This window comes from Choloepus didactylus, assembly GCF_015220235.1.
Source record: "Choloepus didactylus isolate mChoDid1 chromosome 11 unlocalized genomic scaffold, mChoDid1.pri SUPER_11_unloc1, whole genome shotgun sequence".
NCBI lineage: Eukaryota > Metazoa > Chordata > Mammalia > Pilosa > Megalonychidae > Choloepus > Choloepus didactylus.
The window spans coordinates 1,867,546-1,895,271 of NW_023637577.1; the positions used below are offsets into that span (position 1 = coordinate 1,867,546).

At 37.3% G+C, this 27,726-nt stretch overlaps 1 long non-coding RNA gene across 1 annotated transcript in view; it reads left to right on the forward strand.

The window, feature by feature from the left end:
- Nucleotides 1-27,726, forward strand: part of LOC119524482 — a 62,956-nt gene that overhangs the window by 8,035 nt on the left and 27,195 nt on the right. The gene's annotated exons all lie outside the window — the stretch shown is intronic.

The window sequence follows — 27,726 nt, forward strand, 5'->3', positions numbered from 1 at the left end:
TATCACAATTTATTGAACCAGTTCCGTATGTTGGGTGTTTTGGTTGTTCCTAGGGTTTTGGTTTTGTGTGGTTTTATTTTTACTGTTATAAATGACATTACAAGAACATCTTTGTACTTATTTTAACAATACTTACCAGCATATCCCCAGGGAAATTCTTAAGCATTGGGAACTGAGTTAAGGGGTGCATATATGTGTTTTGCATATGTGTTTTTATATGACAGTTGCCAAATCATCATCCAGAAGTTTTCACCAGATTATACTCTCATGATTGGTTTTGAGAAAGCCTGTTTCCCAAAAGTCCCCAAGCACTGGTGATCAAACATTTTAGTGGTTGCCAATCAAATAAATTAAAATTGACACCTTGTTCTGATTTGCATTTACTTTATTATGAGTGAAGTTGAAATGCTTTTCAAATGTTCATTGGCCATTTGCATTTTTTTCCTTTATACTGTTCATACACATTATTTTATACTAGACTTTATCTTTTTCATTAGCTATCAGTAGAATTTATATGAATAGTTAACATTTGTTGAGCAAGGTATTACCTTGCTTGGATAATTTATTCAAATAGTTCCCCATTAATGAACACTCAGGATATTTGCAATATTATACTGCAGCTTCAAACATCCTTGTACATACCTCTATGCATAGGGACCAAATATCTCTTTAGGATAAATTTCTAGAAGTGGAATTGCTGGCTCTGCCAAATTCTTTATCATAATTTTCAAAATTTTGTTGTTTGATGGGCAAATGGTCCAAGTGGGCGAGTGGGAGAGAAAAAGAGAGGAGCTAAATAGTTGCTCCAAATTGCAAGGCCAATCAGCTCTAAATTAGAGTCTAATTAATGTTATTATCATTCTAGTTACTTTCTCCAGTAAACTTCTTACAATCATAGATCTCTTCCTCTATTTGAGTGCCCAGACCTCCTGGGGGTCTGCAAATTCTATGGAAAAAAGAAAAATAACTAATTTTGTAATTCTCAAGTGAATAATAGTATTAAAAATAATTAGAGGCACATTATGAATTGTTTTATGGCTGTGCAATTTAAATGCTGGCTTTACATTTCTGTTTACAGTTGTCTGAGTTGGTGCACATTGTACAAGGAACATTTGGCAAAAGGGTAGTTCATAAATTTAAATTGAATGGAGGGAAGTAGTGGGAGAACCGAGTCAGCTCACCTGAGAGGCCAGTGGGCTCCTGGGCAAGCAGAGCTCAATGGAATCTGCCCACAGGCAATCCATTAAATTAAAAGAATGTAGGAAATGATTTGGGGGAGGATGAATTGCACAAATCCTGTCTTTATACCCAACAACTTGTTCATTAGCTGTAAGTATAGTAGAAAATATGGAGTGAAGAAGTTTTACGTTTCTGATTTGAGTAGTAATTGGAATAGACCTAATTCAGTCCAGATTCCATTAATGGCCACAATGTCAACCTTGGTTTTACAGGACTTGGAGTGACACTGCATTAAACTGGGCATTCCAGGATTGCTTGGGGCAGTTCTGACCAAGTGTGAGACTTACCTTGAATGAGGAAAGAACTGAAGTTATTAGCACCATTTGGTACAACATAATTATCTGATCAGGCATTTTCTGCATGAGTGTTATTGACGTACAAAATTGAAAAGACAAAAATTCATTTATTCGCATTTACTGTTTTAATGTATATTTATTTGATTTTAATGAGGAGATATATATATATATATATATATATATATATATATATATATATATATTTCATTTTTCCAATGTTACTGTCTTATGAAAACAGACATCCAAGACAAAAAATATCTACTCAGATTAAGTTTACCTTTTTCATTGTTATCACTGCATACATATTCAGGTTTATATATTTACAACAATATTATGGTTAGAAATTTGACTTCTACATTCCATTTTTCTATAAATATTTTTCCATGCACTAATATTTTTTCATTCTCATCTTTTTTTATTCAATTTTATTGAGATACATTCACATACCATACAGTCATCCAAAGTGTAAATCAGTTGTTTACAGTACCATCATATAGCTGTGCATTCATCATCCCAATCTATTTTTTGAACATTTTCCTTGTACCAGAAAAAGTGAAAATAAGAATAAAAAATAAAAGTAAACAAGAATGCCCCAGACACCCCCAACCCTATTTTTCATTTAGTTTTTTGTCCCCGTTTTTCTACTCATTCTTCCATACACTGGATAAAGGGAGTGTGATCTACAAGACCTCCACAATCACACTGTCACCCCTTGTAAGCCGCATTGCTATACAGTTGTTTTCAAGAGTCAAGGCTACTGGGTTGCAGTTTGATAGTTTCAGGTATTTACTTCTAGCTATTCCAATGCATTGAAACCTAGAAAGGGTTGTCTATATAGTGCTGTTCTGATTTGCATTTACTTTATCAACTCCATTTGGCATCTCTCAGCCACTGAAACTTTATTTTGTTTTATTTCATATCCCCCTTTGGGTCAAGAAGATGTTCTCATCCCACGATGCCGGGTCCAGATTCATCCCTGGGAGTCAAGTCCCGTGTTGCCAGGGAGATTTACACCCCTGGGAATCAGGTCCCACATAGAGGGGAGGGCAGTGAGTTCACCTGCTGAGGTGGCTTAGCTAGAGAGAGAGGGCCACATCTGAGCAACACAGAGGTACTCAGGGGGAGGCTCTTAGGCACAATTATAAGCAGGTTTAGTCTCTCCTTTGCAGTGACAAGCTTCATAAGGGCAAGTCCAGTGATAGAGGACTCAGCACATCAAACTGCCAGTCCTCAATGTTTGTGAGAACATCAGCAACAATCCAGGTGAGGAAGTCCAACACCTCTGCATTTCCCCCCATGTTCTCACCTTCTTTTACTCTCTTGCCTTATGTACTCTTCCTTGACTCTCATCATGTAACCAATGTTGTTTGCCCAGGTATGTAAACTTGCACGTCTCTCTTCAAGCATCAACAAGGAAACACACACACACACACACACACTCCCATAGATAACCATGAGTTTGTCATTTGCTTTTTCAAAGGTAATAAATAAATAAATAAAACTATATATATTTCTGAGCTACATCCTTGCTTAATCCATCAGGGAAGCTCACCAGATTAATAGCTATAGATCCAACTTGATTTTTTTAAATAGTGACATAATTATCCATAATATAGTTACACCACATTTATTCACCCTTCCTCCATTGAAGGGAACTAAAAGTTGTTTTTAGTTTTTTTGTCATTATGGAGACATGATAAATATTCTCATAGATTCTTCCTTAGATCATTAGGACGAGGATCACTAGATCAAAGAATATGCCTTTTTATTTTGTTTTTAATGTATGAAGCCATATAACATACTTAAAAAATTGTAGATCATATCACCCAGTATCAATGTGTGGACCTTATTTGGATCGTGAGTCAAACAAACTAAAAATCTTTTAAAATGACACTTATAAGAAAAGTGGAAATTTGTACTCTGACTAGATATTTCAGTAAATTAAGAAATTTTATTAAATTTTTATAGTTCTATGGTTTTAAAAAAATTTATTCAAGTAATATATTGAACCTGAAATTTCTCCATTTAACCACATTAAAGTATACAATTACATTCACAATGTTCTGCTTCCATTTATCTAGATTTTCTTTGATATCTTTTAGTAATATTTTGTAGTTTTCCATGTATAAGTCCTTTATATCCTTGGTTAGGTTTATTCCTGGATATTTGATTCTTTTGCTATTATAAGTGGATTTTTTTTCTTAATTTCCTCTTTGGATTCTTCATTGCTAGTATGTAGAAACACTCATGATTTTTGTATATTGATCTTGCACCCTGACACTTTGCTGAGTTTGTTTATTATCTCTAGTTGTAGGTTTTTCAGGATTTTCTATGTATAGGATCATGTTGTCTGCCAATAGGGAAAGTTTTGCTTCTTCCTTTCCAATTTAGATGCCTCTTATTTCTTTTTCTTGTGTAGTGGCTCTGTCTAGAACTTCCAGTACAATGTTGAATAACAGTGGACACACAGGGCATCCTTGTCTTGTTCCTGATCTTAGAGGGAAGGCTTTCAGTCTCTCACCACTAAGTAGAATGTTAGCTGTGGGTTTTTCATATGTGCTCTTTATCATTAAATAGAAGTTTTCTTCTATTTCTAGTTTTCTACATGTTTTTATCAAGAAGGGGTGATGGATTGTGAAAAATAGCTTTTCTGTGTCAATTGAGATGGTCACGTGTTTTTTTCCCTTTGTTTTATCGACGTAGCATATTACATTAATGATTTTCTCATGTTGAATCACCCTTGCATTCCTGGGATAAATCCTACTTGGTCATGATGTGTAATTCTTTTAATGTGCTGTTGGATTCCATTTGCTAGTATTTTGTTGGCAATTTTTGCATCTATATACTTCAGAGATATTGGTCCATAATTTTCTTTTCTTATGGTAGCTTTATCTGGCTTTGGTATGAAGGTGATGTTGGCCTCCTAGAATGAGTTAGGAAGTGTTCCACCGTCTTCAATTTTTTGGAAGAGTTTGAGTGGGATTGGTGTTAATTCTTCTTGGAATGTTTGGTGAAATTCCTCTGTGAAGCCATCTGGTCCTGGACTTTTCTTTGTTGTGAAGTACTGATTACTGATTCAATCTCTTTACTTGTAATTGGTCTGTTGAGATCTATTTCTTCTAGAGCCAGTGTAGGTTGTTTGTGTGTTTCTGGGAACTTGTCCATTTCATCTAGGTTGTCTTATTTCTTGGCATACAGTTGTTCATAGCATCCTCTTAGATCCTTTTTATGTCTGTGGGGTCAGTAGTAATGTATCCCTTTCTTAAAATTTTGATGATTTGCAATCTCTTTTTCTCTTTGTCAGTTTAGCTAAAGATTTGTCAATTTTATTGCTCTTTTCAAAGAACCAAATTTTGATTTTGTTAATTCTCTCTATTTTTAATTCTCTATTTCATTTTTTATGCTGTAATCTTTGTTATTTCCTTCTTTCTGTTTGCTTTGGTTTAGTTTGCTGTTCTTTTTCTATTTCCTCCAGGTTTGTGAGTAGGTTTCTGATTTGAGCTCTTTCTTCTTTTTAATGTAAGTATTTAGGGCTGTAAATTTCCCTCTGAACACTACCTTTGCTGCATCCCATAAGTTTTGATATATTGTGTTCTCATTTTCATTCATCTCAAGATATTTCCTTATTTCTCTTGTGATTTCTTCTTTGACCCATTGAGTGTTTAAGACTATTGTTTAACTTCCGTATATTGGTGTATTTTCCAGTTCTTTGTCTGTTATTGCTTCTAGTTTCTTTCCACTGTGGTCAGAGAAGATGCTTTGTATAATTTAAAACTTTTTAATTTTGTTGAGACTTATTTTGTGACTTACCATGTGGTCTAACCTAGAGAATGATCCATGTGCACTTGAGAAGAGAATGTGTAATCTGCTGTTTTGGGATGTAGTGTTCTCTGGATGTCTGCTAGGTCTAGTTCATTTTCATATCATCCAAGTTCTCTGTTTCCTTACTGATCTTCTGTCTAGATGTTCCATCCATTGGAGAAATTGGTGTATTCAGTGTCCTATTATTATTGTATTGATGTCTGCTTTCCCTTCAGTTTTGCCAGTATTTGCCTCTCATATTTAGGGGCACTGTGTTTAGGTGCATAAATGTTTATGATTGTTATTTCTTCTTGGTGGAGTGACCCTTTTATTGATATATAGTGTCCCTTGTCTCTTATAACAGTTTTTGACTTTAAGTCTATTTTGTCTGATATTCTATAGCTACCTCAGCTCTCTGTTGGTTACTATTTGCATGGAATATTTTTCCTTTCACTTTCAACCTATTTGTGTCTTTGTGTCTAAGGTGAGTCTTTTTTATAATGCCATTTTATTGAGATATATTCACATACCGTACAAATCATCCAAAGTATACAATCATTTCACAATATCATCACATAGTTGTGCATTCATCACCACAATCAATTTTTGAACATTTTTATTACTCCAAAAATAAGAAGAATGAGAATAAAAATAAAAGTAAAAAAGAATACCCAAAACATCTCACACTCCTTTTCCTTCCTATTATTTATTTACTTTTTGTCTCCCCTTTTTCTACCTATTTGTCCATACACTGGATAAAGGGAGTGTGAGTCACAAGGTTTTCACAATCACACAGTCACACCATATAAGCTATATAGTTATACAGTCATTTTCAAGAATCAAGGATACTGGATTGCAGTTCAACAGTTTCAGGTATTTCCTTCTAGCTATTCTATTACGCTAAAAACTAAAAAAGGATATCTATATAATGCATAAGAATAACCTCCTGAATGACCTCTTGACTCCGTTTGAGATCTCTCAGCCACTGAAACTTTATTTTGTTTAGTTTCTCTTCCCCCTTTTGGTTGGAAAAGATTTCTCAATCCCACAATGCCATAAGGTATTAAGGTTTTAAAACAATATATGGTTTAATTATGCTTTTTATCTACTCTGCCAATCTGTCTTTTGTTTGGGGAGTTTGATTCATTAATATTTAGTGTTATTACTGATAAAGCAGGACTTAATTCAGCCATTGTCCTTTGTTTTTTATGTCTTCTATCTTTTTTGTGTCTCTTTTCCTTTTTGCAGCCTCTTATTGTGTATAGTTATCTTTTGTCATGTAACTGATCCCCTTCTCATTTCTGTTTCTGTATGTATTTAAAATACTTTCTTTGGTTACCCTGGGGTTCATATTAAACAAAGTCTCTAATATACTAATTAGAAAGATACCAATTTATTAACTTCAATAATGTACAAATTCTCTGCTCCGATAGCCCTCCATTTTCCTTCTTTATGTTGTTTTGTTACACATTACCTCTTTGTATTTTGTGTGTCCCTTACAAGGAAATATGATCATTTCCTATTCAATTGTATTATAACTCTTATAGGGAATACACAGTAGAGTTATATACTGAGGATGAAATACTGTTGGGTTTTGCATTTACCCATGTAGCTACTTTTTCTGAAGATCTTCACTTCTTTATCCTGCTCCAATCTACTCTCTCCTTTCCTTTCAACCTAAAAAACTCCCTTTAACATTTCTTGTAGGCTAGGTCTTTTGGTGTTGAACTCTGCTTTTGTTTTTCCATGGATATCTTAAACTCTCCCTCATTTTTGAAGGACAGTTTTGTCAGATAAAGAATTTTTGGTTGGGAATTTTATCAGTACTCTAAATATATTACACAACTGCCTTCTTGCCTTAATGGTTTCTGATGAGAAATCAGCTCTTAGTCTTATTGAAGATCCCTTGTATATGATGAATTGCTTTTCTCTTGGTGCTTTCAGAATTCTCTCTTTATCTTTTTTTTTATTCATTTTTATTGAGATTGTTCAGATACCACACAATTATCCAAAGATCCAAAGTGTACAATCAGTTGCCCCTGGGTACCCTCATACAGCTGTGCATCCATCACCACACTTAATTTTTGTTCAATTTTTAGAAACTTTTCATTACTCCAGACAAGAAATAAAGTGAAAGATGAAAAAAGAAAAAAAGAAAAGGAAACTCTAATCCTCCCCTATCCCTAACCAACCCCCCTCAATCGTTGACTCGTAGTATTGGTATAGTACATTTGTTACTGTTTATGAAAAAATGTTGAAATACTACTAACTGTAGTATATAGTTTGCAATAGGGATATAGTTCTTCCCTATATGCCCCTCTATTATTAACTTCTAATTGTATTGTCATACATTTGTTCTGGTTCATGGAAGCGATTTCTAGTATTTGTACAGTTGATCATGGACATTGCCCACCATAGGATTCAGTTTTATACATTCCCATCTTTTGACCTCCAACTTTCCTTCTGGTGACATATATGACTCTGAGCTTCCCCTTTCCACCTCATTCACACACCATTCAGCACTGTTAGTTGTTCTCAATCTTGCTACCGACACCCCTGTTCATTTCCAAACATTTAAGTTCATCCGAGTTGAACATTCTGCTCATACTAAGCAACTGCTCCCCATTCTTAAGCCTCATCCTATATCTTGATACCTTATATTTCATGTCTATGAGTTTACATATTATAATAAGCTCCTATCAGTGAGACCTTGCAATAATTGTCCTTATGTGTCTGGCTTATTTCACTCAGTATATTGCCCTCAAGGTTTGTCATCAACCCATTTTTTTTTTTAAGATGGTTTTGTTCACTCACCATACATTCCAACCTAAGTAAATAATTGATGTTTCTCTGTATGGTCATATATTTATGTGTTCACCACCTTCACCACTATCTATATAAGGGCATCTACCTTTCTTCCACAAGGCAGGAGGGAGAGTCAAAGAAGGTAGAGAGGCAAAAGAAAGAGGAAAAAAAAAAAGACAGCTAGGAAGCAGCAAAAGGAAAAATAACCTTAAATCAAAGTAGAGTAAAGAATCAGACAATACCACCAGTGGCAAGTGTCTAACATGCCTCCCCATCCCCCCCTCTTATCTGCATTTACCTTGTTATATCACCTTTGTTACATTAAAGGAAGCATAATACAATGATTCTATTAGTTACAGTCTCTAGTTTACATTGATTGCATCCCTCCCCCAATGCCTCCCCATTTTTAACACTTTGCAAGGTTCACATTTGCTTGTTCTCCCTCGTAAAAGAATATATTTGTACATTTTATCACAATTGTTGAATACTCTAGATTTCACCAAGTTACACTGTCCCAGTCTTTATCTTTCCTCCTTTCTTGTGGTGTCTCACATGCTCCCCACCTTCCTCTTTCAACCATATTCTTAGTTATCTTTGTTCACTGTACTTACATTGTTGTGCTACCAGCTCCGAAAATTGTGTTCCAAACCATGCACTCCTGTCTTCTATCACTCTGTAGTGCTTCCTTTAGTATTTCCTGTAGGGCAGGAGTCTTGTTCACAAAGTCTCTCATTGTCTGTTTGTCAGAAAATATTTTGAGCTCTCCCTCATATTTGAAGGACAGCTTTGCTGGATATAGGATTCTTGGTTGGCGGTTTTTCTCTTTCAGTATCTTAAATATATCACACCACTTCCTTCTTGCCTCCATGGTTTCTGCTGAGAGATCCGCACATAGTCTTATGAAGCTTCCTTTGTATGTAATGGATCGCTTTTCTCTTGCTGCTTTCAGGATTCTCTCTTTGTCTTTGACATTTGGTAATCTAATTATTAAGTGTCTTGGCATAGGCCTTTTCAGATCTCTTCTGTTTGGAGTATGCTGCGCTTCTTGGATCTGTAATTTTATGTCTTTCATAAGAGATGGGAAGTTTTCATTAATTATTTCCTCTATTATTGCTTCTGCCCCTTTTCCCTTCTCTTCTCCTTCTGGGACACCAATGATACGTAGATTCTTGTATTTTGTTTCATCCTTGAGTTCCCGGAGACATTGCTCATATTTTTTCATTCTTTTCTCCATCTGCTCCTTTGCATGTAGGCTTTTAGGTGTTTTGTTCTCCAGTTCCTGAGTGTTTTCTTCTGCCTCTTGAGATCTGCTGTTGTATGTTTCCATTGTGTCTTTCATCTCTTGTGTTGTGCCTTCCATTTCCATAGATTCTACTAGTTGTTTTTTTTAACTTTCGATTTCTGCCTTATATATGCCCAGTGTTTCCTTTACAGCCTCTATCTCTTTTGCAATATCTTCTCTAAACTTTTTGAATTGATTTAGCATTAGTTGTTTAAATTCCTGTATCTCAGTTGAAGTGTACGTTTGTTCCTTTGACTGGGCCATAACTTTGTTTTTCTTAGTGTAGGTTGTAATTTTCTGTTGTCTAGGCATGGTTTCCTTGGTTATCCAAATCAGGTTTTCCCAGACCAGAACAGGCTCAGGTCCCAGAGGGAAGAAATATTCAGTATCTGGTTTCCCTGAGGATGTGTCTTAGAAAATTGCTCCACCCTTTGATGCCTCGGGTCACTGTGCTTTTCTGCCCAGCAGGTGACGCCTGTTACCCTCTAATTCTTGACTAGTGTGAGGAGGTGTGGCCATGTTCCCCCAGGCTCTGGGATCTGGTTCTGAATGGAAAGGGCCCCACCCCTTTCCTCTTAGAGAAGATAGACCCCCTAGGGGGAGGTCATTAGCATTTCAATGGTCTCTCTCTCTATTTGTGCTGCCTCCACCCTTCTCTGAGTCACAGCCCTGGAAACTGAAAATGACTGGGGCTTTCTCCACTGAGCTGAAAAAGAAACAGATAGTCCCCTTCAGACCTATTCCAAGGCGACCCTCCATCTTTCCAAGGTCAATCGTCACCCAAAACCTCTGTCTGTTTTTTGGGGATTCGTACCTGTAGCGAGCAGTTCACACTCGCTACTTAAAACCCCAGTTGGAGCTCAGCTGAGCTATATTTGCTTTCTGGGAGAGAGCTTCTCTCTGGCACCATGAGGCTTTGCAGCTCAGGCTATGGGGGAGGGGGTGTCATGACTTGGATCCGCAGGTTTCACTTACAGATTTTATGCTGTGTTCTTGGGCATTCCTCCCAATTCAGGTTGGTGTATGATGAGTGGTCTCATTTGTCCCCCCCCAGTTATTCTGGATTATTTACTAGTTGTTTCTGGTTTTTTGTAGTTGTTCCAGGGGGACTACTTAGCTTCCATTCCTCTCTATGCCGCCATCTTGCTGTCTCCTCTTTTTATCTTTTGCGTTTGACATTTTGGTTAGTATGTATCTTGGAGTAGTTCTATAGGATTTATCCTGTTTAGAGTATGTTACACTTCTTGGACATGTATATTTAGTCTTTTGTAAGAGTTGGGAAATTTTCGGCCATTATTTCCTCAGATATTCTTTCTGCCCCCATTTCCCCTCTCTTCTCTTTCTGGGACTCCCATGTGCATAAATTGGTACACTTCATGCTGTTCTACAGGTCCCTTATGCTCTGCTCACTTCTTTCTATTCTTTTCTCTATCTGTTCTTCTGACTATAATTTCCATTGTCCTGTCTTATAGTTCACTGATTCTCTTTTACCTTTTTGTATCTGCTGTTGTATGTTTCTAGTGTATTTTTATTCCCCATTATTGTGTTTTTTATCCCCATAAGTTCTGTTTTGTTCCTTTTTAAAAATTTTTAAATGCATTTTTATTGAGATATATTCACATACCACACAGTCATCTGAAGTGTACAGTTGTTCACAGTATCATCATATATTTGTGCATTCATTGTTTTGTTCCTTTTTAAACTTTCTGATTTTTCTTTTTATTCACACATTGTCTTGATATTCTTTAGCTCTATATCCATATTTAGTTTATTTCTATCCATATTTTCCTTCAATTCCTTGAATTTATTTAGGTGATTAGTTTTAATTTGTTTGAACAGTTGTTCAAAAGTCTGTGTTTTCCCTGAAGTTTCAGTGTGTGTCCTTGAATGAGTCATGTGCCGGTTTGAATGTATTGTGTCCCCCAAATGCCATTATCTTTGTGGTCTTGTGGGGCAGACGTTTTGTTGCTGGTTAGATTTGCTTGGAATGTGCCCCACCCAGCTGTGGGTGGTGACTTTGGTGGGATACTCCCATGGAGGCATGGCCCCGCCCATTCAGGGTGGGCCTTGATTGGTGGAGCTATATAAATGAGCTGACTCGGGGGGAGGAAACGGAGTGCAGCTGTGAGTGACGTTTTGAAGAAGAGCAAGCTTGCTAGAGAGGAATGTCCTGGGAGAAAGCCATTTTGAAACCAGAACTTTGGAGCAGATGCCAGCCACGTGCCTTCCCAGCTAACAGAGGTTTTCCGGACGCCATCAGCCATCCTCCAGTGAAGGTACCTGATTACTGATGTGTTACCTTGGACACTTTATGGCCTTAAGACTGTAACTGTGTAGCCAAATAAACCCCCTTTTTATAAAAGCCTATCCATCTCTGGTGTTTTGCATTCTGCAGCATTAGCAAACTAGAACAAGTCATAACTTCTTGTTTCTTACTATGGCCTGTAATTTTTTGCTGATGCTTGGGCATTTGATTATATTGATATGCTAATTTTGAGAGTCAGTTTTTCCCTCTCACCCAGGGTTTTATTGTAGATTGGCTGTGTATCAAGGCTCTTCTTCAATGCTTGGTCCAGCTTATACTGAACATTTAGAGCAGCTCATGTTTAACTGCTCACATTTTCTCAGGTCTTCTGCCCCTGTTTCTTGCCCTGGACTTGTGATACAACTTTTAAGATTGCCCCATTATATGCAACTGTTTCACATCCTGGAGAAGATTACTTTTCCTCTGTTCTTTCTCTGGGGGTCCTGGGCTGTTCTGTTTGCTTTTGTGCAAGTTTTCCTTCCCAGTAGGTGTGATTTGCTCAACTGCTCTCCCACACTCAGCACCAGTTTTCTCCTACAGCTTTCAGTCTTATAGCAGTTTACCTTTCCCCTTTTTCCATAAGGCTTTTCTGCCTCTGGCAACTTCCATGTTAGGGTATCCCATGCCAACAAGCTGTAGAGAGTCTGTGTTCAGAAATGCCCACTTTTTCCGTTAGGGTGCATCAGTGATTAGACTGAGTTGGATGTATGCACCACTTGCCAACAGGTCTGCTGTGGGTTTCTTTTGTTTCCTGGGGGCTGTTTCATATGTATTCACTTGCCAACTGCTAGAGCCTGGCTCCGAGTCTGTGTAGACTTGAGTCCCCATACCTCTATGTGTGTGGGGCTCTAAGTGGGTGTTGTGAGTGGCTCTGGTCTGTGGCCAAAGCGGAAGGTGTCTGGGCCAGAGTGGTGTTGCTGTGTGACTGTTACGTTGCATGGGACTGAGTGTGGGGGAGGGGTCCAGACTGGTGGGTCTGAGTCACCAATCTCCTACATTTTCTCTTGGTGGGTTTAGTATTTTTTCTTCAATTCAGTGTTTGTGGAGTCTTTATCTGGTCTCTCTCTTCCTCCAGAGTTACAAGAAAGTGGGATTTGCCCTTTTATTTAGTTGTCTGAGAGGAAATTTCCCTCCCTCAGTTTTGAAAGACAGTCTCATTGCATATAAACTTCTTGGCTGGCAATTGTTTTCTTTCAATACTTTAAATATGTCATCACACTGCCTTCTTGCCTGCATGGTTTCTGATGAGAAATCAGCTCTTAATCTAATTGGGACTGCCTTGTATATTACATGTTGCTTTTCTCTTGCAACTTTCAGAACTCTGTTCTTGTCCTTGGTGCTTGACAGCTTGAACACTATGTGCTCTCAGTGTGGTTCTTTTTGAGTTTATCCTGTTTGGGGATTGTGGGGTTTCTTGAATGTGCATATTTGCGTCTTTAATTAAATTTGGGAAATTTTCCATCATTATTTCTTTGAATATTCCCTATTCCCCTTTCTCTCTTCTCCTTCTGGGACTTCCATAATGCATATATTGAGTCCCTTAGGCTCTGCTTGCTTTTAAATATTCTTTTTGCTTTCTTTTCCTCAGACTGAATCATTTCAGTTATCTTGTCTTTGAGTTCACTTATTCTTTCTTCTGCCAGCTCCAATCTGCTATTGAAACCATCTGAGGAATTTTTCATGTCTGTTATTGTGGTTTCCAACTCCAGTATTTCTGTTTGGTTCCTTTTTAAAATTTCTGTCTCTTTATTGAGGTTCTCATGTTGTTCTTTCATTATTTTCCTGATATCATTTATTTCTTTCTCTGTGTTTTCCTTTATCTCCTTGAGCATATTGGGGATCACTTTTTTCATGTCTTTGTCTAATATGTCCAAAGTCTGGTCTTCTTCATTTATAGCTTCTGAATCTTTATCTTGTTTCTTTGGATGGACCATCATTTCATGTTTCTTTGTTTGTCCTGTAATCTTTTGCTGCACACTTATTTTAGTATGTTAACTCCTGGTTTTAGTCCCTGAGCTTTCTGTATCCAGTTAGTGAGATGACAGTGATTTCCTTGAGCATCAGGAGCTAACAAAAACAAAGAAACCAAGGCAGAAAACACCTTTCATAGTCTTTGCAAATTGGCCCTGCATTAGCTTGTGCCCCCCTTCAGAGTTTAACCATTCTTACAAGAACATCAGCCTGAGGTGTATGTGAAGTGCATGGTCCTCTCCATCTTTTTTGAGTCTGTGTCTTATCCTGGGCTTGTGCTTGCTCATGACCTTAGGAATTTCCCTGTTTTCAGGAATTTGATTGCCCCTCTACTATAAGATAAACTTACTCCTCCTTCTGAGTGCTCTGTTGTATGACTTAAAGCAGGTAATCCTTAGCTGTATGCTGCTTTGGCTTAATTTTTTCTTACACTGCTTTAGCTATCTGCAAACTGCTTCTGCCTGCAGGGCAAATTCTGGGAGGGTGAAAACTTGGGAGAATGAAGCTTCCTGATTTAGTCTTTTAGGCTGCCACCTGATAGATTGGCACCAGTATACAGGTACCCCAGTATGTGCTGGGATTACTCTGCTCTTTCTGGAACAGGACCAGGAACCCACATGGGAGTACAAGCTGACTCCACACTGCACCAGGGAGGGGTTGATAGAGGGGCCAACAAGGATGCAGTGCCATTTTTAAGCTCTGTTTTCTTTTTTAAAAATATACTTTTATTAGAGAAGTTGTAGGTTTACAGAAAAATCATGCAGAAAACAGAGTTTCCATATAACTGTTCCCATTTTTAAAATTTTGTTTTAGTGTGGTAACTTTGTTACATATGATGAGAGAATGTTATTTCAATTGTACTATTAACTATAGTCCATAGTTTACATTGGGGCTCACTATTTGTGTTGTACAGTCCTATGATTGACTGATTGTTTTAAAATTTTTATTCTGGCATCATATATACTATCTAAAATCTCCCCCTTTAACCACATTGATAAATAATTCAGTCATGTTAATTATATTCACAATGCTGTATTTCCGCCACCAAAACTTTTCTTGATTCAGCGATTGCCCTGTTAGTGCAACACTTTAACTGTTTTTTGGAGTTTTGAGGAAGACGGCTCTGGCGGTTTTTGCTAGTTTAATCCATTCTTTTGGGAAATGGTACTTTGAAGTGTTTTACACCACTGTCTTGATTGACTGGAACTTACTATACATTTAAATGTGATAATGGTAGAGATATATACTGAAATATTTATGAATGACATAATATGGTATCTTGGATTTGCTCCAAAATAATACTGTAGGGAGAGAAGTTGACAGAAATATGTATGACATGACAGTGGCCATGAATGAACAGTTGTTGAAGTTCGGGTAATCAGAGTCCATTCATGGTCACTTAAAAATATATGTTCGAGACTCTCAATAATAAACAAAGCTGTAGGAATTCACACCATCTCTACAATGTGAGAGAAAACCTGTTTTATATTCCTCTCAGCACTGGGTATTATCACTGTTTGATTTTTGTCAACCTGTTTTGTGAAAAAAGTATTTGTTGCTTTACTTTGCATTTAATATAGTAGTGAGGATGACTATCTTGAGAAAGTATAAAATTCTTTTGTTGGCAACCAGCAGCCAGGTCATGGTGTTCCTGTGAACATAAACAATGCTTTCTAGAATAGAAACAAGATGGAGACAAAGCCACTCTGTCCCCATGTCTGAAACAAGACAGACAGAGACAAGGCAACTTGGCAACCATAAAAACAATTACACATTGCTCACTTCTGACTCACCTGAGTGGCTGCTTCTTTTTTACCATGACAACTTTAGCCTTGCTTTAATCCTCCTACCTATTCGATAAAAATTAAGACACTCAGTGACTGAATTGTCCCAACTTGTTGACAACCTTCCATCCACAACTGGCTCTCACTTCTTTAACTTTTCATAGAATAATCCAGCACAAGCCCAAATCCTATAAGAAGCCCCTTCCAAGTTCCTCTTGAGTTAATGGATCAGAGCTGGGACAGAACAGTCTCTTCAACAAATAGTGCTGGGAGAACTGGATATCCATAACCAAAAGAATGGAAGAAGACCCATATCTCATATCTTATACAAAAATTAACTCAAACTGGACCAAAGGCTTAAATGTTAGAGCTCGGACCATAAAAAGCCTAGGAGAAAATGTAGGGAAGTATCTTAAAGATCTTAGGATAGGAGGTGGTTTCTTAGATTTGATGCCCAAGGAACAAGAAAGAAAAAAAAAAGATAAATGGGATCTCCTCAAAATTAAATACTTTTGTGCTTCAAAGGAGGTGTAGCCCTTTCCTCTCTTCCTGCTTTTCCTCAGTATGGAAATGCATAATCCAGGATGCTTTCTACCCTGGGAAGGGGTGAGATGCTGCAAGATCCAGTGGTCATAACTGGACAGCAATCTCTCTGGCCCTGCTTCATACTTCTGCAATCCCAGGGTCTGGAACCCCTGAGGACTTGGGAGTTCCTGGACATAGTTCCAAATTCCCACCCCAGCTCTCTGGTGGGGAGGGGGCAGACTCTGCCTAGCCCTCCAAATTTGCAGAATGTGCAAGATGTTTTGTACTTTTGGAAAGACGTTTCTCTGGGGGAAGGTTGGGGCAGGACATTCTCCCTACCTTTTCCCTGACTATTTACAAATTTAATTTAGATCTCTATTTTGCAACCAGTGGGCCCCTTCCCTTCCAGGACTTAACTCCTTATTCACTCTCTCCTGTCTAAAGTGATACTACCCTGTGTTCGTTGCTCCTCTTTTCTTTGGGGTCTCCCACTTTTTGATCACTAGGAACTGCTGCTGACATTTGGGCAAATTTTGTTTGGGGAGTTAGTGGTTGTGCTCCCCTGAGGTGAATGAGCCAGATGGATAACTGTGAGCCCTTCCTGGAGCTGGGTATTAGCATTTCAAATATGGCTTTTCAGTTCTAGTTATAAGGTGATATGAAGGGAGAGAAGGAATTGTGTCAACTAAAGAAAGGTTCCTTTTTATTTGTAATTTTCCCCATCTAGTAGGAGGTTTTCAAACACAATATCTGTCTTAGAAGGCTTTTGTACACTCTAATCATAATAGTAATTATTATGATGATAATGATGATGATGTGAATTTAAATTTCATTGTCATGAACTCAGGTGTGCATAGAATGTAATTTTCCTTATTTTTAGTAACTCTTTAATTTCTGACTTTGCATCCTCATTCTGCATAATGGAGACAACTTCTAGCCAGTTCCAATTAAGTCTGGGTCCTCTTGGTTGAGCCCTGTTCCCTGCACTGCCACAAAGCAAACTGACATACTTGGACACTGTCAGTCCCCCAGGATTCAGTGGTGGCTTTGATCACAGCCTGCTTCAAATGTTGCTCATTGCCCTATGCTTTAGTTTCCTAGGCTGCTTAAGCAAATACTATGAAATGGGTCAGTGGGAATTTGTAATTAATAATGGGAAATAAACAATGGGAGTTTATTAGCTTATTGTTTTGAGGGTAAAAGAAAGTCCAGATCAAGACATCATCAAGGCAATGCTTTCCTCCCAAAGACTGGCATTCTTAGGCTGGCTGCCAGTGATGCTTGGCTCCTCTGTCACGTGGCAAGGCATGTAGTGGCATCTCCTGGACTCTCATTTGTCTTCTGGGTTCTATCAATGTGCAGCCTCTTGTTTTCTGTGGTTTTCTCTCTCTGTGTCTGAATTTAATTCCTCTTACAAAGGATTCCAGCATTAGGACACATAGTGAATGAGGTGGGTCACACTTTAACTGAAGTAGCCTCATAGAAGTCCTACTTACAATGGGTTCACTCCCCCAGGAATGAATTAAATTTAAGAATATGTTTTTCTGGTATACATACAGCTTCAAAACACCACACTCTATAAAAGAATCTATCTACCTCTTTGCCCAATTTTTAGTTGATGTGTAAAGTTTTTCATAATAAGTTTAAATAGTTGCAAAAGGTGTAATTTCTAGGATATTTCATATGATGATATTTTAAAATAAAACTATTCTCCCACACTTTAAAATGGAATCCAATGGAATCTTAATATATGATAGCAATTTAATTCCATTCTAAAAAATAACTTAACATCCTGTCTTAGATTCCTACGGCTGCTGTACCACAAATAGGATGGGTTAAACAGCAGAAATTTATTGTCTCACAGTTCTGGAGGTTAGAAGTCTGAAATCAGTGTGTCAGCAGGGCCATGCTCTCTCTGAAACCTGTAGGGGATAATCTTTGCTTGCCTCTTCCTAGCTTTTTGTGGCTTGCAGCCCAGAACAAACCCACCCCAATTCCAAATCATCTCTAACCTCATCATCTCAAGCCATGTGCTCATTATCCTAAAACTTGCCCATCTTTTAGTACTATAAAACAATCAAAGTTACTGCAGTCCAGGGAGACAGATTTTTTAGGCCAATAGGCCAAATGCTCTCCTGCTTTGCACCTAGCAATAAGCTCTTTCTCTCTTTGAAACCCTGGTGTCTCAGAAATTGGCCGTTTGAGTGCATTGGGCAGAGAACCCACCATTTTTGATCAGTATCAATTTGGTGACACAGATGGGACAAAGGTTCTTAAGAATGAGTCCACTGCCTAAAGTTCTGGAGCGCTAGTGGGAAGGGTAAACAGGTAATCAAGTCTCTTGCAGCTGCCAGATTCTTTTTACTCTAGAGAATTGGCAACCAGCTTTTTTCTTTTCTGTTGGCTGCAGACCCCAACAAAGTTCAAAGAAAGAAACTGTGCCAATTCTGGACACCGGACTGGGTGAGTGGGCCACTAAGGTAAAAGTCGGTTGGGAAGTCAGTATGGCAGCTTGAGTCCCTGGACTTGGCTTTGAGGCCAGTTCCTGCTTCCAGAATGATCCCCCTTTGCTTTGACCTCTACACCTTTCTGTTTTTTTGGATACCATTCTACACAGATTCAAGGCCCTGACAAGAGTTTGTCTATTGAATATACTTCTAAAAAAATAAGTAATCCAACAATTAATTAGTATTTAATGAAATTAAGTAGGTGCATGTGCCTGTTGAACTGTTCATTGGTGTATTACTTAGGTTTAGTAAGTGTTTATTGCCTGTTTAATTGTTAATTGGTATGTTCAGTCTAGTTATTAATTGGTGTGTTACTTAAATATATGGTGTTAAGTGTCTGTTTAAATTTGTTAGTCGGTGTGTTACTGCATTTGTATTGTTCAAGTGTTGCTAATTGGTTACTGATAGTGGAAATTCTTTAAAATGGGAAATTCTAATTGTAATAGCATTCCAGAATTTGTGCACTATTTTGAAAAATTGGAAAGATTTTAGTTATGAGCCTATGAGAAAAATAACAAAAAATAGTTTATTTCTGTAACATAGTCTAGCCTCAGTATGATTTAGAATCAGGAAAGAAATGGCCTGAAAATGGTTCTGATACTGAACAAAAGTGGTGCTTTCTATGCCTGGTGCATATAACAGCCAATCTACATTACCAGGTTTTCAAAGAGAGAAAGAGTTTGATGCTATGTGGTTTTATGCTATAGGCACAGCAAGAGAGCAGATGGCCTATTAGCCCAAATATCTGTCTCCTTGAGTCTAAGGAGTTCAAGGTTTTTATGGATTCAAAATAGGGGAGGGGGAGATGGAGTTGTTCCCATTACAATAGTAAGTATATACAAGGTTGAGACTAGGCTTGAATAACCATTGCAATAGCATCTGTAAACAGGGCTGAGACCAGGCCAGAACAACCATTACAATAGTAAGTATAGACAGGGATGAGACTAGTTGAGTTTCAGTAATTTCAAGTAATAACTTCTGCATATTCTACAATATAGAAAGAAAAAAATCTATGTAATGATTCAGTAATCATAATCATTTAATTCTTAATTTCTCAGTTACAGTTCTATAGAAAAGGACACTATATTATAGTTAGAGTTGTTCTGCAAAAGAGCAGAAATGGGATGAGATGATGTATATTCAATCTTTTATTTGTCCCTCTGAAAAGTATATTTCAGTGTTTCTTTTTTTTTTTTGTGAGACTAACTTTATTTGTGTCTGTATGTTTGTTCAATGTATATTTTCAAATTAACAAAAAAATTCTTAAAGAGCTCTATTTGAACTGCTTAAAGATAAGTAAGTGCCTATATATATTAGTAATCCTGGAGTCCCAGAGGAAAAGAGAGAGAAAAAGAAAAACCCTCTAGACACCAGGGTTCAAGGCCTTAGTATGAGTAATCACTGTAAACAGTCCTGGACATTAGAAAGAAGCAGCCCCTGAAACTTCCCTAATGTCAACCTTTTGGTTCCCACGTGTATACAAACTAATGAGATGAGGAAAAAAAAAGTCCAAAGGGTGTATTTTCATTCATATCAAGAAAGACATGGCCTGAAAATGGTTCTGATACTGAACAAAAGTGGTTCTCATAGTGCTTTTTTCCTCTTTTTAAAGGAAGTTTTCTTTTTACATGTGATGGGCATTGAACCACACCTCTTCTAAGACTGACTATTGAATTTTTTTGTTTTGAGTTATGCTTAAAACATTTATTTACATTATAAGGCAGTAGAGGGCTTTCAGTGGGCTGCATCAGGAAAAGGTGATGACCTTTTCTAATTGTCCAGGTCACAACTTTAAGTGATATAGATATAATAATTGGAAACAATTAAAAGAAGGACATAGGAACTCGCATAAACACTAAGGCCACCTTAGGGGTCTTAAATCCCACCACCTCATTTAAAACTTTTAAAACCAAGTTCAACAGACCAGGCCTTATTCTTTCTGTCCCACCTATCCCTGCCCTCAGTGTCTAACCAGTTAAGGCAGCTATGGGGGAAAGGCTGGGTGCAGAAAAATGGGGATGGTATGGGCTTAGTTTAGAATTCTTTCTCCTGGACCTGAAGATTAGAAATGGTAGGCACAGAAGAAATACTACAGACTAGGCCATGTTTGTTCTGAAAGAATTTCCCAATAAAAGTGTGACGTTTTATCTTTGAGAATGTGTAGGACAAAGCCTGAGTGAATATGGAAAGTTGTAGAAGGTTTGTGTAACATTCATGTGTCCAAATTAATAGGGTTGAAAGAGAAGATAAATACATTCTTAAAATTCCTCTTGAAAAGTAGCCCAACTAGACAGGTTGCATAAACTGAGCAATGAACCTGGTAATGATGACATTTATATAAAATATAATAAAAATGAGGATATGTTGATGCTTCAAAAATATCCTATTTAAGGAGTCAGTTGAGTTTAGTAAGAAATACAAATGAGATTTTTGTAACCTTAATTACCTGGATTTTGAAAGAATCTGGCTTCTTAATTATTTTGCTATTTGTTACCCCAGTATGTGGAAGAATTTGGATTTGTAGTGGCTTTGTTAATGTCATTCAGTATATTTTTGATGAATATATTACATACTCAGGTTAGTAAGTGCTGTCATGAATGGGAAAGACATTTCTTGACTTCAAGGATTTTATATTCTAGTTGGTATATACTTGTACCAGGGCATAGTATAAAACAGTAGTATTTAAAGTATCTGTCAGTTATCTTAATAAAGGAGTAAAAATGCTGGAGGAATTCAGAAAAAAAGGCAGATAGGTAAAGAATGACCTAGGGGAATATCTCATAGAAGACATGACACTTGTAAGACATTCAAATAAGAGAGTAGCATTTGAATATATAGAGTTCTGAACCACTTTTTTTTTAGAAGTCATAACTTAATTTTGTGAACTAATATATTCCTGGTATTATTTAGTACTTGGGAATAATGTTGAGAAAAATTTGAGATTTTTTCCTGGATATAAATTCCTTAGTTATTGAGGAACTGATTATATTTCAAACTTGGTGTGCCAGTTTGAATGTATTATGTCCCCCAAAATGCCATTATCTTTGATGCATTATCTTTGTATATTAGTGTTGATTATCATTGTGTATTACTGTTGATTAGATTGTAATTCTTTGAGTGTTTCCATGGAGATGTGCCCCACCCAAATGTAGGTGATAACTCTGATGAGATAATTTGCATAGAGGTGTGGCCCCAGCCATTCAGCATGGGCCTTGAGTAGTTTACTGGAACACTGTATAAGCTCAGACAGAAGGAGTGAGCTTCCTACAGCCAAGAGGGACACTTTGAAGAATGCACAGGAGCTGAGAGAGGAGCTGCAGCTTGCAGAGACATTTTGGAGACAGCCTTTGAAAGCAGTCTTTTGCTGCTGAGAAGCTAAGAGAGGGCAAACACCCCAAGAGCAACTAAGAGTGACATTTTTGAGGAGCTGCAGCCTAGAGAGGAATGTCCTGGGAGAAAGCCATTTTGAAACAAGAACTCTGGAGCAGACGCCGGCCACATGCCTTCCCAGCTAACAGAGGTTTTCTGGATGCCATTGGCCATCCTCCAGTGAAGGTACCCAATTGTTGATGCCTTACCTTGGACACTTTATGGCCTTAAGGCTGTAACTTTGTAACCAAATAAATCCCCTTTATAAAAACCAATCCATCTCCGGTGTTTTGTGAAAAGGCAGCATTAGCAAACTAGAACACGTGGGCTCTTCTGACCCTTGAAGGTAGTGCTGGTCTGTACTGAGAGATTTTAGGCATATTGTGAAGTAATCATTTGTATGTTCTGAGGATAAGGTATATAACTGCCTGGCTGCATTTATTTTTTCTTCTTCCATTATTATCTCTGTCTCTTCTCCGCTTCATAAATACTGTTATTGGAGGGTAGTATGCATGTTCAAAGGTCTTTGTAAATTTGTTATCAAGTTTATTTCTAGCTGTATTCAGTTTGGATAAATAAAGACTATATGTGGGATGTATAGTGTTTTTATTATTCTCCATGCTAAGATGATCATATTTTCTGATTAAAGTGAATTTTGTTTATTGTAGTTAATACTGACTAAAATTTGATAGGCTTGTCTAAGGGAGTATGGTTTGTACTAAAGTAAAATGGCTAGTTTTAATATGTAAGACAAGGCCTGAATGGATATGGAAAATTGTAGAAGGCTTGTAAAAATGAATTCTGTATGTTGTAGTCAAAGCTGACCAAGATTTGATAGGCTTGTTTATAAGATTTTTTAAAAGAGCGTTTGTGTCAAACTGTATATTTATACAAAACTGGAGTTTCATTTTTTTCCTGTTAAAATAATGTGAATTAGTCTGCTCTTAATGAAAGATTATGTTCTAGTTTGCTAATGCTGCCAGGATGCAAAACACCAGAAATTGATTGGCTTTTATAAAGGGGGTTTATTTGGTTACACAGTTACAGTCTTAAGGCCATAAACTGTTCAAGGTAACACATCAGCAATCGAGTACCTTCACTGGAGGATGGCCAATGGTGTCCGGAAAACCTCTTGTTAGCTGGGAAGGCACACGGCTGGTGTCTGCTCCAAAGTTCTGGTTTCAAAATGGCTTTCTCCCAGGATGTTCCTCTCTAGGCTGCAGTTCCTCAAAAATGTCAACTTCTCCAGAGCAAGAGTCTGCTTTCAACCACTGTTTTCAAACTGTCTCATCTGCAGCTCCTGTGCTTTCTTCAAAGTGTCCCTCTTGGCTGTAGCTCCTCTTCAAAATGTCACTCACAGCTGCACTGAGTTCCTTCAGTTTGTCAGCTCATTTATATGGCTCCAGTGATTGAATTTAGACCCACGCTGAATGGGTGGGGTTACACTTCCATGGAAATTATCCAATCAGAGTCATCACCCACAGTTGGGTGGGACGCGTCTCCATGGAAACACTCAAAGAATTCCAATCTAATCAGCACTGAAATATCTGCCCCACAAGATTGCACCAAAGAATATGACTTTTTCTGGGGGTCATAATACATTCAAACTGGCACAGATTATAAAAAATTTTTCTTAGCCATCTAAGTACTCTGTCTCAAAGACAAAAGATTTTATATCATATCAGAATAATATCATAGTTGATGTTTATGTTGACCTTATCATTTATTTCAGAAAACTAGTCTTCTCACTTTTAAAGGAAAACAGTTGCAAAGGATTTGTTCTTTCACCTTATAAAAGTGAGTTGCTAAAATAGTTTAACATATTATATAGGATGTTTGCGGGAAGTATTATGATAATTAAAAGGTATTTTCTATCCTTCTCTTATCTAAATTTGAATCGCTGAAATGTTATCATATATTTAGAGATTATATACAATTCCTAAAGACTTGACAATATTTTCACTGTTCATGTTATATCCTGATACTAACCTGCATGAATGTTAGACAGCAGTTTGATGTTGTTAGTCATGGTTTTAGTTATTCTTAGAAAAATGTTACAGATCATGCAAACAATCAAATTTGTCGGTTGCACTACTTTTCTCTAATGTGTCTCTAAAACTGTATGTGGTCAGTTATAAGTCAGAACTTCATCTGCAGCATGAAGGAACTTTAAAAAAGAAGCAAAGCAAGTATAAAAATTATGTTCTAACTGTTAATTAACATAACCCTGCTAAATGTGTAAAACATTTATGGTTTGTGGCTAATGACCCCAAAAAAGGTCAACTGTCAAATGTTTTTATTTCTGAAAATAGCTTCTTTTAGAAAATGCTTATAAGAAAAGTAGGACCTAGATTGTAAGCTCTTATAGCAGTCACCAGTCACATTTACTCCTGAACTTTAATTGTTATTTCTTGATTCTGAGATGCTTTGCTCTTTGTGTGTTAGCTGGTAGTTCTCTGGAACTTTGGTTATCTGTATGACACCTGAGACTCAGAGTTAGAGTTCTCCAGCTCTGCAAGTCAGCATGACTCCATACAGCAACTGTTAAAGAAGCTGAAAAAGGGATCAGACTTCCATTAGAAAAATGATGAATGAAGCTGATCTGGTTAGGATGAAGGTAAATCAGAATACAGAGTAAAAGATGATATTCTCTATATTTTAAGACTTTAACTTCTGTGTGAGACCAAAGAAAAAGATGTTTATTTTGTCCAAAATTTAAATTTTCTGTAGCACACTATCTAATTTAACCTGCTTGGTCAGTTTATTTAAACAATCTAATTACATGGAACCTAGAATATGAAATGAGATCTTGATATTCTATACAGGTTAAGTAATAACCAGATGCATTTCAAAGTGTTCTGGGCAGAAAATTAAAAAGTATTTGCAAAGTCCCTTGAGGGACTGGAGAAAAATGTGGTGCTATTAAAGTTTCCCACCTGGGGAATTCCTGCTATTCTCTTAAGTAATAGGGTCTCCCAATTTAATAGGCCAAGCCCTCAGTCTTGAGGCTTGCCCTTATGAAACTTATTTATGTAATGGCAAAGCTAAGCCTACTTAAATTTAACACCTAAAAGTCACCCGTAGAGGACCTCTTTTATTGCTCAGATATGATCTCTCTTTCTCTCTAGCCAACTCTGCAAACAAAATTGCTACCCACCCCCCCATGTGGGACATGACTTCCAGGGGTGTAAGTCTCCTTGGAAATGTGGGACATGACTCCCAGGCATGAGGCTGGTCCTGGCACCGTGGGATTGGTTGATGAAAAGGGGGAAAATAAATAAAGCAAAATAAAATTTCAGTGGCTAAGAGATTTCAAATAGAGTTGAGAGGTCATTCTGGAGGTTATTCTTATGGAAGTTTCAGCCAGATATTGCAAACTGCCACAGTATGCCAGGCCCCAAGGAACAGTGTTCCTGAAAACACTGAAGAATACCCTGGGCTCTATCTAAGATTCTATAAAAGTTTTACTTATTAAATTTATTTTTCAGAGACTTAAAGCCTGGATTGGTCCTATGCCAGATAAGCCCTGAAACCCAGAAATACTAGTCTCTCTGAGAATAACAAGCGGTTTCATTTCTCTATCCCATAATGTCAATGCTCCTTTTCAGCATGAAGAAGTTAGAATGGGTATACCCAGATATCAAATGAGAGGGAGGACTTGTAACTGAGAAGTTAGGATTTAAAGGATGATTATGATTACTGAATCATATATAGAGATTCCTTTTTAATTTCTGGTATGTTAGAATAGCCAGAGGGAAATAAATCTCTGAACTGTAACCCAGCTGCCTTGATCTCTGATAATGATTGTATAACTATTAGCCTTTATCTTGTGATTGTAAAAACCTTGTGACTGACCCTAAGTTATATCTCATCCTATTTTTCAACTTTGGAGTCTTATGATCACTAAAGATAGCCCCTAGTGTTTATTAATGTAAGGGCTTGAGAACTAGCCCACCCCAATTCCAAACCATCTCTAACTTCATCATTTCAAGCCATTGTGCTCATTAGCCTAAAACCTGCCCATGTTTTGATACTATAAAACTGTCAGAATTACTACAGTTCAGGGAGACATATTTTTAGGCTGATAGGCCATCTGTTCTCTTGCTTCACACCTAGCAATAAACTCTTTCTCTCTTTGAAACCCTGGTGTGTCAGGAATTGGTCATTTGAGCTCATCAGGCAGAGAACCCACTGCTTTTGATTGGTATAGCCAGTGTAATAAGGTAGGAAAAAGTAATAAAAGGCATACATATTTGCAAGGAAGAAGTAAAATTCTCTTTGTTCACAGACACGCGAAATTAAAGAAAGATCTCCCAAATGAGAAAAACAGAGGCTATATATTCAGAACTTGCTATAGCAAGGGAGTCAGCCACCATCACTTGGGTTTGGCAGAGACTCAAAGGCATGCTGAAGAGTGGGATGGCATTATAGCCAAAAAAGGGGGGAAGGCTTCAGGTATGCTCTGATTGGCGTGGGGAGAGGACTGATTGGCATGGGGAGAGGACTGACTAGAAGTGAAGCATCCTATGTTAAGAGAACATATTTGACTTTCTTCTGTTTGTTCCTGAGTAAGAAGGGGGGTAAAAAAATAGAGAAGCTGGCAGTTATCAACCAAGTTCTGACCATTCTAAGTCTATTGCTGCAGAGGCTGTGGTTTGGCTTCTAGGCTGGTTGCTGTATAGATTGTGGGTCAGAGTTATGTTGTCATGGATGGTGTGGTTATTGTCCCTTTGTAGATTCAGTCTCTCAGACAACATAATCATCTATGTAGAAAATATAGAGAAATTTACAAAAGAGTAACTAGAACTAATAAGTGAGTTTAACAACTCAGGATGCAAGGTCAATAAAAAATTTAATTGTATAGTAAATGCAAATCCACAGACATAGAAAGTAGACTAGTGGTTGCCAGGACTAGGGGAAGGGGAAATGAGGAGTGATGGCTAATGGGTTTCAGTTTCCTTTTGGAATGATGAAAATGTTCTGGAATTAGATAGTTGTGGTGGTTGCACAGCCTTTAAAAACCTCTGAATTGTACACTTTAAAAGGGTGAATTTTATTGTATGTGAATTATATCTCAATAAAAATTAATTGTATTTTTATATACAAGCAATAAACAATTTAAATTGAAAAAATTTAAAATGACATTTTCAATAGCAGTATGAAAGACTTAGCTATATTTAACAAATGCCTCCATAGCCTGTACACTGAAAACTACAAAATATTGTTGAGAGAGAAATTACAGAAGACCTAAATAAATGGAGAAATATACTATATCCATGAATTCAAAGATTCATTATTGTTAAGATGTCAATTTTCTCCAAAATGGTATATAAAGTCAATGCAATACCAATTCCAGCAGGCTGCTGTTTTATTTTGTTTTGTTTTGTTTTGTTTTTGCAGAAGTTGACAAGCTGATTGTAAAAGGACCTAGAATAACAAAAACAGTATTGAAAAAGAAAAGCAAAGTTGGAAGATATAGGGCTCTGCAAACCCACTGCTTAGTTTTACCACTTATTTTGTATTCTTGAGCAAATTTCTTAATCTCCCTGGTCTCATTTTCTGTATCTATAAAAGGGAATAATGATAGCATCTACTGACATTTGGTTTCTGAGAGGATTCGCTGAGATAAGATCACATGAAGCTCTTAGAAATGTACTTGGCCCAAGTAAGCCTTCAAATGATTGTTATTGTTTTTATTTCTTTCTTGCTCAATCTGGGGCATGCAGGAACTCTACTTTGGTACCTCTGGAGACGTGGGTGGTCTTGCCTAGATATAGCATGCTGTCCCCTCTGCTTTTTTTTTTTGCACCCCTTTATAAGAGTACAGGAATATATATGGGGG